Here is a 10,865-nt window from a genome sequence, read left to right as displayed (position 1 = left end):
CTAAACAAAGAAACCAGCAGCAGCGTTACACCACTCTTACCTTCTTTTTATATATGTTATAGATTATATATGGAATGTTCCTGCGATTTGATGTTTAAAATGATTTGATTGTTATTTATGTGACTCTTTATTTATCGGTTGCAATCAACAAATGAGAGATAGTCACGATCAAGGTTTAGATGTAGCGAGTGAAAGAATGAAATATTGTTGAAGAATGAATGGACAGTTTTTTTAACTGAATTAATTAATTATTCTTTTTCATCATTTCTTTCCTGTGTTGGTGGGGTACATATTATATTATATCAGTCCACATTTTTAATTTTTTAATTTTCAGTTAGAAAGTTGATAATGTGTTTTATTCAAAAATCAAAATCGAACAAATAATACAATCAAATCAAATAATTTAATTTGAAAGTTAATTTTTAAATTAAATAATTTTATTTAAAAATAAATTTTCAAACAAAAAGAAGATGTCCACTGAAAAAAAACGTGTCAAATAGGAGCTCCAATTGGGCCCAAAATTTAGGGCTTATGGTTGTTCAAAAAACAATGGTGATTTTGACTTGGCTCGGGTATTTTAAGTTTAAATTTATACTTGAGGAGCTCATAAAATTAACTACAGACGTCGTTTGAATGATTCAAATTATTCAGTTTGTAATTTATATATATATCATTTATAAAAAAATTAAATCGATTCGATAAACGTAACTTTTTTTAATCACTTCTTTTTCAACTTTTTTATCTGTATTTTTAACTTATAAAATTATCGTCACCTTATTTTCACACATAACATCATCACCACCACTATCACTACTACTATTAATACTTTGCATCTCTTTATTTTCTCTCACATCATCACAAACCCACCGACATCCCAATCTCTCTTCCCTCTGCCAAACCACTACATACTCACCCCACTTTCCATTCATCTCACTCGATTAATTACCTCCTACGCCACATAAATTGCTTTATTAAAACCAAATGGTCTCTGCCAACACCCAATTCACTATAATGCCACCAAATCAATCACCGCCCAAATGATCAAAAATCTAATTATCATGTGAGGATATTGCAATTTGGCAATAGTAAGATTAATTCGGAGTTCCTTTTATGATGTTGTTATTTATTTCTTTATTTATACTTGAAATAAGAAACAAATATTTTGAAAATAAAAAAAAATATACATGTTTGGTGAGTTATTAAAAATAGTGATTGGCTGTAGAGGGTGGATAGAAGTGTGAGTGGTTGGAGGACGTGGTCAGAGGTCACAAGATGAATAGAAGGGTGCGAGAACGCAGCCTAAGGGTTACTAAAGGTCATGGGAGTAACTAGAGGGTCACCAAAGATCGATCGAGCTTATTAAGAGTTGTGGATAGTGATAGATGGTTAGAGCTAGTGAAAATTTATTTTGAAAAGAAAAAAAAATAAAATTGAACCCACCATTATGGGGGAAAAGTACATACCAACTATTTTTTCCATTTATAGTTAAAAAAAATAAAAATGAAAGTTTCAACAAATGAAAATTTCAGAATACAGTGAATAGTAACTCCGATTAACTTTTTATACTAATAATTATTCAGAAGTTTTGAAATACTATGTAGACATTAACTTACCTAATATTTCAAATAAAAAAATGATATAAATATCTTTGATTAACTTTATAGTCAAGTTGGTTCGATTTTATCATTGAACTATTACTCAAACCAATCTACTTTGGGTGGAGAAGTATTTATCCGATTTCAACTAAGGTAATGCTCAAAACCATGCATATCAGATATTTGGTCTGACCGGCGATTTTTAATCGAGTGATCATTTACCATTTCAGTTTTATGACTTTTGTCACTACACCTTGTCTCCTACAAAATCACGTTACCAAACACATAAACGGAATAACAATCTTTGGAAAGAGAAAGATAAAGAGATGAATAGATTGTCTTGGAGAAAAAGATAGATGAGACCAATTGACTTTCTTAGGTAAAGTTGATTGAGAGATAGAAAAAAAGTAATTGAAGGAATAAAAAAGAAAGAAAGTAATAAAGGGATAAAAATCTAGGTGAATTAATTGAGAGAGAGGAATTATCATTACATAAAAAAAAATAAAAAGACCCAAAGACTCTCTAATAAAGTCACACATCTGATCAAAAAAGAAAAAAGTCACACATGTTGGCAAACAAGGAAAAATAATTATAATATTATTCCCCGCCCTGAGCCCCACCCTGAATAATCCCCGAATCACCGTACATATCAACAATGATATACCCCTTTTTCCAAAATTATGTATAATATTATTCCCTGCCCTGAGCCCCACCCTCTCTAATAAAGTCACACATCTGATCAAAAAAGAAAAAAGTCAAATATGTTGGTAAATAAGAAAAAATAATTATAATATTATTCCCCGCCCTGAGCCCCACCCTCTCTAACAAAGTCACACATCTGATCAAAAAAGAAAAAAGTCACACATGTTGGTAAATAAGGAAAAATAATTATAATATTATTCCCCGCCTTGAGCCCCACCCTGAATAATCCCCGAATCCCTGTACATATCAACAATGATAGACCCCCTTTTCCGAAATTATGTATAATATTATTCCCCGACCTGAGCCCCACCCTCTCTAATAAAGTCACATCTGATCAAAAAAGAAAAAAGTCACACATGTTGGTAAATAAGGAAAAATAATTATAATATTATTCCTCGCCCTGAGCCGCACCCTCTCTAATAAAGTCACACATCTGATCAAAAAAGAAAAAAGTCACACATGTTGGTAAATAAAGAAAAATAATTATAATATTATTCTCCGCCCTGAGCACCACCCTCTCTAATAAAGTCACACATCTGATCAAAAAAGAAAAAAGTCACATGTTGGTAAATAAGGAAAAATAATTATAATATTATTTCCCGCCCTGAGCCCCACCCTGAATAATCCCCGAATCCCCGTACATATCAACAATGATAAACCCCCTTTTCCGAAATTATGTATAATATTATTCCCCGCCCTGAACCCCACCCTCTCTAATAAAGTCACACATCTGATCAAAAAAGAAAAAAGTCAAACATCTTGGTAAACAAGAAAAAATAATTATAATATTATTCCCCGCCCTGAGCCCCACCCTCTCTAATAAAGTCACATCTGATCAAAAAAGAAAAAAGTCACACATGTTGGTAAATAAGGAAAAATAATTATAATATTATTCCCCGCCCTGAGCCCCACCCTCTCTAATAAAGTCACATCTGATCAAAAAAGAAAAAAAGTCACACATGTTGGTAAATAAGGAAAAATAATTATAATATTATTCCCCGCCCTGAACCCCACCCTCTCTAATAAAGTCACACATCTGATCAAAAAAGAAAAAAGTCACACATGTTGGTAAATAAGGAAAAATAATTATAATATTATTCCCCGCCCTGAGCCCCACCCTGAATAATCCCCGAATCCCCGTACATATCAACAATGATAGACCCCCTTTTCCGAAATTATGTATAATATTATTCCCCACCCTCTCTAATAAAGTCACGCATCTGATCAAAAAAGAAAAAAGTCAAGCATGTTGGTAAATAAGGAAAAATAATTATAATATTATTCCCCGCCCTGAGCCCCACCCTCTCTAATAAAGTCACATATCTTATCAAAAAAGAAAAAAGTCACACATGTTGGTAAATAAGGAAAAATAATTATAATATTATTCCCCGCCCGCCCCACCCTCTCTAATAAAGTCACATCTGATCAAAAAAGAAAAAAGTCACACATGTTGGTAAATAAGGAAACATAATTATAATATTATTCCCCGCCCTGAGCCCTACCCTCTCTAATAAAGTCACATCTGATCAAAAAAGAAAAAAAGTCACACATGTTGGTAAATAAAGAAAAATAATTATAATATTATTCCCCGCCCTGAGCCCCACCCTCTCTAATAGTCACACATCTGATCAAAAAAGAAAAAAAGTCACACATGCTGGTAAATAAGGAAAAATAATTATAATATTATTCCCTGCCCTGAGCCCCACCCTGAATAATCCCCGAATCCCCGTACATATCAACAATGATAGACCCCCTTTTCCGAAATTATGTATAATATTATTCCCCACCCTCTCTAATAAAGTCACACATCTGATCAAAAAAGAAAAAAGTCAAACATGTTGATAAATAAGGAAAAATAATTATAATATTATTCCCCGCCCTGAGCCCCACCCTCTCTAATAAAGTCACATCTGATCAAAAAAGAAAAAAGTCACACATGTTGGTAAATAAGGAAAAATAATTATAATATTATTCCCCGCCCTGAGCCCCACCCTGAATAATCCCCAAATCCCTGTACATATCAACAATGATAGACCCCCTTTCCGAAATTATGTATAATATTATTCCCCGCCTTGAGCCCCATCCTGAATAATCCCCGAATCCCCGTACATATCAACAATGATAGACCCCCTTTTCCAAAAACCCCCACAACCCCCAAACCACTCATGATGTGTGGGGCTCAAAGTGGGTCTCACTCATTTTCCCTTATATATATATCTTGTTTTTCCTATTCACTCATTCACTTCTCTTCTCTCTCTCTCTCTCTCTCTCTCTCTCTCTCTTACCACTGAGCCAAACCTCTTTCACTAAGATCTCTTCCTCCCTAAATATAGATGATGGGCACATCTGCATTTGCACCCAGGATCCTGTTCGCAAGGGTTGCCATTTTGGGGGCAGATGCTTTTGGAAAATAACAAATGGCACGAATGAGAAAGCAGCCAGCTGAGTTGGAAGACCAGGCAAGACATCCGGTGGAATCTCTGGATCAGTAGAATTCAAAGAAATCGTTGGAGAACCGGCTCGAATATCATCTTTGTCTTCTCCGATCTGTTGTGTTCATGGGCACGAAAGTGCTTGTTCGGTTGTCTGTTGGAATTGATGGGCCGAAAGAAGTTGCAATGAAACTTCTGAGGATGAATCTATCAGTAATGTTATTGTTGCTGTTAGATCTGAGGATAAATCTATCAGTGATGCTATTAATAGCATCACTGATAGCATTACTGATAGATTTATCCTCAGAAGTTTCATTGCAACTTCTTTCGGCCCCTCAATTCCAAGAGACAACCGAACAAGCATTTTCGTGCCCATGAACACAACAGATCGTTATTTGTTATATTTTCTTATTTATAATATATATATATATATATATCAATTAAAAATAAAAAAATAAATTATATAAATAAATTAAAAATATTATCAATAAAAATAATACCTAAGATAAAAATAATAAATATATTTAAAAATAACTATTTAACTCATCTTTATCTAATAAATATATTTTAAAAATAACTATTAATATATATATATATATATATTACCGCTCCCCGAGATGCTCCCAACCTAAGAAACTTCTATCGGCTCACTCTTCCTCGCTCCCGCTCCTGCCCTTGCTCCCGCTTCGTGCAACTATGGTCTTGAGGGCTCATGCGAAAAAATGTGCACTTCTGGAAGGGCTTGGTCCAAACCGACTTCTATTACATGTGGGCCTTTTATTTTTATATTTGTTTGAGGATCTTTCTTGTACATATTTATAATTTTCTTTTAATGTACTAAAAAAATTATAATTAAAATACAAGGAAAAATATGTTAAGATTGTTGTGAAGTTTTCTTAAACCTATTATTTGAAGGCATTTGTTATTCTCCGACTTTTAGAATTATGATTTGTTTTAATCTTTTCTTTTCTTGTCTTGTCCTTGCCATTTCTGTCCACAAATTTAAAATCCAAAAATAAAAATAAAAATTAAATATTCTAAAATATACCCCTTCCTCAGTCATTGGGCATGTTATTTGCATCTTCATTCATCATTCAAAAGAAGTCCCAGAAAAGTATGAAGTCATTAATAGGTGTCAAGGAAGGAAAATCAAGATTTTCTTTCTAAATTGTTCATTATTTTAAAAGACTTTTGCTTAATGAATAAATTATACATGATTTTCCCATAAAACACTAAAGTTTACGGACAGCCAATCGACCATCAACATATAAGCATCTGAATTATACAAAAAGGGTCGCGATAAAATTCAGATCAAAGAATGTGCAAAAGAAAAGTGAACTCGTCATGTCCTTCCCCAAATTAACATTGAACCTTGATTAACAAAAATTTCAGTTATTAATATCCTCTTTTTATCTATAGAGACTAAGATATGTTCCTTTACCTGTTTTGCAAGGCTGCATGCTCGATCAGGAGAATTCAAAATTTCATAGTAAAATACAGAGAAGTTAAGAGCCAATCCAAGCCGAATTGGATGTGTTGGAGCCAACTCTGTATTTGCTATATCCTGCAAAGAGAACATTGAAATCAAGATGGAAACAGTAAATAACAAGAATGAATCACAATTATCAAAACAAAGAAAGTTATATAAAACAACCCTAAAACCTAATCTAACTTTTACCGTTAGAGAGAGCACAACATTTGCAATATAAAAAGAAAAATCTACAAAACTGCATATATAATAAAAGACAAAAGTTTTCCCATAGATCACAGAAATGTTTAGTTCATAAACGCCACAGACGCCATGTGCCAATACGTTGGCATTAAAAGGGGAAGGGTGGGGTAAGGGCATAGTTGTTAAAGGCTCACGGCGCACTAAGGTGAGAAAATCTCCCAAAGCCTAAGCGAAAGGCACAACATAAAATGTGAGCATGAAAGAAGTAAAGTGCATGTGACATAAGAATGTATATTAAATATGCACTTGCAAGCATAGTTGTCAAATCGGGATTCGTATCGGGAATCGAAATGGTCTCGTACCAAATCGCGAAGCGAATCGAATCGAATCGTGAATCATAAAGATTCAGTCATTTTTTTAAACATTACTTAAAAACATATATCTACACATTTAAATGTTATATATATCTTGTGAATATGAAATATTTAGACTTAAATTAATAAAAATGTTATTTTAAATGATAATCACATAGTTTAATAAGTAAAAAGTTAACAAAGGTTATTATGTAAGGTCACCATCATATCTTTTTTTTTTTTTTTTTAGACAACCATTCTTCATAAAGATAATAACCAAATGGACAAACTATCAATTTCCAAAGTAACAATAATTAACAACGGTATTGATCACTAAAAACCCCATAATCACTAAAATAACAACAAATTATGTATATATGTTGGTTATTTTAGTATTAAACGCTATTAGAAGTTGCATTATGCCATTTTTACTAAAAAGATGGAGGAAAAAAAAGTCGAAAATATGCCGGACACAATAATTTCAAAAATTGTATGAATAGTAAAAAGTGAATCGAATCGTGAATCGATTGTGAATCGTGCAACTCACTAGAGATTCACTTCCAAAATAGATTCACCCATAGATTCATATAGATTTTACAAAAATTGTGAATCGAATCGTGAATCATAAGATTCTAATAACAGAGCTTGCAAGTGAGAGCATTTTAAAATATGTAACCGAAACAGAAAAAGAAGAAATTTTGTTGACACATCAACTAAGAAAGTTAGACAAATCAACACAAATGTAATTATTTTGAATTGATAATTTTGGTATAGGCATTCACGAAAGCAAATAACTATTTCCATTTTGCAAATTGCAATAATGAAAAAGTTAGTTGTAAACTTTTTAAACATATTATTAAGCTAAGCATTACAAAGATCTATTTCATATAATCAAACATAAGCTTACGAACCTAGAATACAAAAACAAAAACAAAAACAAAAACAAACCAAAAAAAAAAAAAAAAATTATTGGTATAAAGACTGTAAATATGGTATAAAACATATCCATTAGTGGCTATTGAAAAATAAATTAAAGATAAAGATACTTTTTATTATCTAAAAAAGCGTGCCTTTCTTGAGCCTAAAGCCTACAAATGGAGCCAAATAAAAGGCACGAACCTAAGGACTTTATATGAATCTGAAGAATGTGTCTAACTTGGCATCTATGTTACACGGACTCATTAGATTCGACGAAGTACCCATGTTGACACGACACGACACGATACGGGTATGGGTACGAGATACAGTCAAGATACGGCATGGAGAAAATGGATATGGCAAACGAGGAAGAAATATGGTATATACGGCTGAAACTCAGAGATGGAGAGAGAGAGATAGAGAGAGAGAGACGAGGGCTGAAACTCACCTTTGCGAAGCATGTCGAGTCGCGAAGCAAGATCGAAGGGTAAACCGTGGTCGCGAACTAGACTGAATTGAAGGAGATCTGAAAACCAACATCGCGAAGTTGATTCCACCCAGAAAATGACTCTAGGGCTTCGATTTCCCTTTGTTCTGTGTGTGTGTGTCTCTCTCTCTCTTCTTCTTTGACTTCGTCTTCTCTTCCTCTTTGTTCTCTTTCTCTGCATTCTATTTATAAATGATACTAATATAATAATATATAATAGTATTCGTATTATATAATATTATTCATTCAAAAAAAATATTGTATAATATAATATATCATAAATAATATAATTTTTATGTCTAAAATAAATAAAAAAAATTATTTTATCATGTATAATATAATTTATTTTATGCCTAAAATAATTTTTATTTGTTATTTATATTTCATTTGTTTTTTTTTTTTAACAAATTTGTTATTCCTTGTTTTTTAACAAATTTGTTATTCCTTTTTTTTAACTCATCTTCATATAATAAATATATTTAAAAAAAATAACTATTTAACGTATTCCCATACCCGTATCCAAATTTGGATCCATATCCACGTATCCTCAATTTTTAATTTTGAAATGTCCGACCTCTACATACACACCCGCACCCGAATCTGTGTAACGTAGCTTGGCATAAAATAAGGCACTTTCTTCGATGCTTGCTAAGTAAGAGGGCATTTTTTGGATCCTAAGCATGCCTTTAGTGGTTAGTAGTGGATAGGATTTAGTTTTTTTTTTTTTATATATATATATAATTCTTATCCTAATGTTTCAAACAAAATATGAATTTCTTATCCCAATGTTTCTAACAAAATATGAATTTATTTAATTTCTATAGTGAAAAAAGATCCATATAACTAACCCCACCTAAATAGGTCTAAGACTTCGTTTCATATGATTTGGTTACCCTAATGTTCATATTCAAATTAAATTTTCAATTGAGCAGGTCAGTGGCACCAGCAATCAAAATGATTTGTGCTATATAGACACTTAAAATGTGTTGTGTAGTGTAACTATGTCATGCTTGGTCCTTGATTGTCAAACAAAAGGGGAGATCAGGTTCCTAGTTCACTTGGATACCTTTCAATGCCTAATATATAAACACTCTTCGTATTTACACTTCAAAGATCAAATCAAATCCTGTGCCTATCATTTTAAGATGAATTCGACATTCAGACATACATGACAATCTGACATGAGACGAGATTTATTTCAAAGCATCGAGGGTATTTGGTGGTCTTGGAGCAATGTTCTACACCATCCAAGGCCACCGTATAATTTTTCCTACAGACTCTTTTCAATTCCTAATATGTGTACAATCAAATCAAAACCCATGTCCTGCCATTTGACAATGAGATGAATTTGACAGTCAGACGTACACCAGCATGGCATCACTGACATGGGACCAGATTTATTTCAAAACATCTCACAACTCAGGCTGACCTAACAATTATTGCAAGATCAATATTGCAATATTGACACAAAGGGAGACAGCTACATAACGCAAACAAAAATATTCCAATCATACCAAAATAAGCCATGAATGCAAACCAAAATCTAACAACACAATCCAAATTCCAACACCAAGCATCTAACAATCCATAGTGTTTCTTCATCATAGCAGAAAGTAACACACACCACTTTCATAAAACTTGCAATATAAATAAAAAGGCCATAAAAACAAAATGCCTCTCACCAAACCCCAAATTAATTAACATTTAACAGAAACATAAATCAATAAAACCCTAATCTCTCCTAACCATCGCAAAAATTCACCTTGAAGAAAACCTAAAAAAATCAAATTGAAGTACAATAACAATAAAACAACCCTAATTTCTCTCAATCACAACAAAACTCATGCAAACAACGGATCAAAATGCAATCAAATCACAAACCTGCGCTGCCTTATAGGCATTGAGAGTGTTTTCAGCGGCCTCCATCCTCTTACCACCGGTCTTAAACTCCGCCAAATACCTATGATAATCCCCCTTCATCTTCAAATAAAACACCTTCGAATCTCCAGACATAGCCGAAGGAATCAACATCGAGTCAAGCAATTTCAGAATACCGTCGCAGATCGATGAAAGCTAGGACTCGATCTTGGTCCGATACTCCTTGATCGTTGCGACATGGTCGGCATTGCAGCGAGACTCCTCCTTCTGCCCGATCGAAGATATGATCCGCCACGAGGCGCGGCGGGCTCCGATGACGTTCTTGTAGGCGACGGAGAGGAGGTTGCGCTCCTCGACGGTCAGCTCCTCGGAATCGCAGACGGCGGCGGAGACTTTCTCCATGAATTCGACCATCTCTTCGTAGCGCTCTGCTTGCTTGGCGAGTTTGGCCATATAAACGTTGTCTTCGCGTGGGGTTGGGGTCACCATTGGAGGGGGATTTGGATGAGATCTGCGAATGGAAAAAAAGGGGATTTGATTTGAATGAAGGAAAAACGAAAGAGAAGAGGAGTTGGAGGAGAGAGACAGATATTGGCTACAATACAATCTAACTGTTGGTACTTTACAGTGGTGGGACGTCTTGGGTCAGGGGATCGGAAACGTCAGTATGATGTTAACGTGACCGAACCCTTGAGGGGGGCAGAGATAGTGTTTGGTTTAATTTTTAAAATATGATTTGAATAAAAAAAAATTAAAAAATTTAGAACTTCTCTCCTTTTTATTATTATTAATAAATCAATATTTTTTTTTCTTTTTTCTCTTATCTTT

The 10,865-nt window shown here is 33.5% G+C and overlaps 1 pseudogene across 1 annotated transcript; it reads right to left on the bottom strand.

Moving 5' to 3' along the window:
- Positions 1-6,169: 6,169 nt before the first annotated feature.
- Positions 6,170-10,648, bottom strand: LOC145788708 (14-3-3-like protein 16R pseudogene; annotated as a pseudogene). The gene is made up of 2 exons (XR_014347399.1): positions 10,041-10,648; positions 6,170-6,293 (listed from the first exon to the last, which is right to left on the bottom strand). The product of XR_014347399.1 is annotated as a 14-3-3-like protein 16R pseudogene (transcript).
- Positions 10,649-10,865: the final 217 nt, after the last annotated feature.

The sequence above is a fragment of the Camellia sinensis genome, chromosome 12 (assembly GCF_055761805.1).
Source record: "Camellia sinensis isolate YWXY chromosome 12, ASM5576180v1, whole genome shotgun sequence".
Classification (NCBI taxonomy): domain Eukaryota; kingdom Viridiplantae; phylum Streptophyta; class Magnoliopsida; order Ericales; family Theaceae; genus Camellia; species Camellia sinensis.
This window is presented reverse-complemented; position numbering and strand designations above follow the sequence as displayed.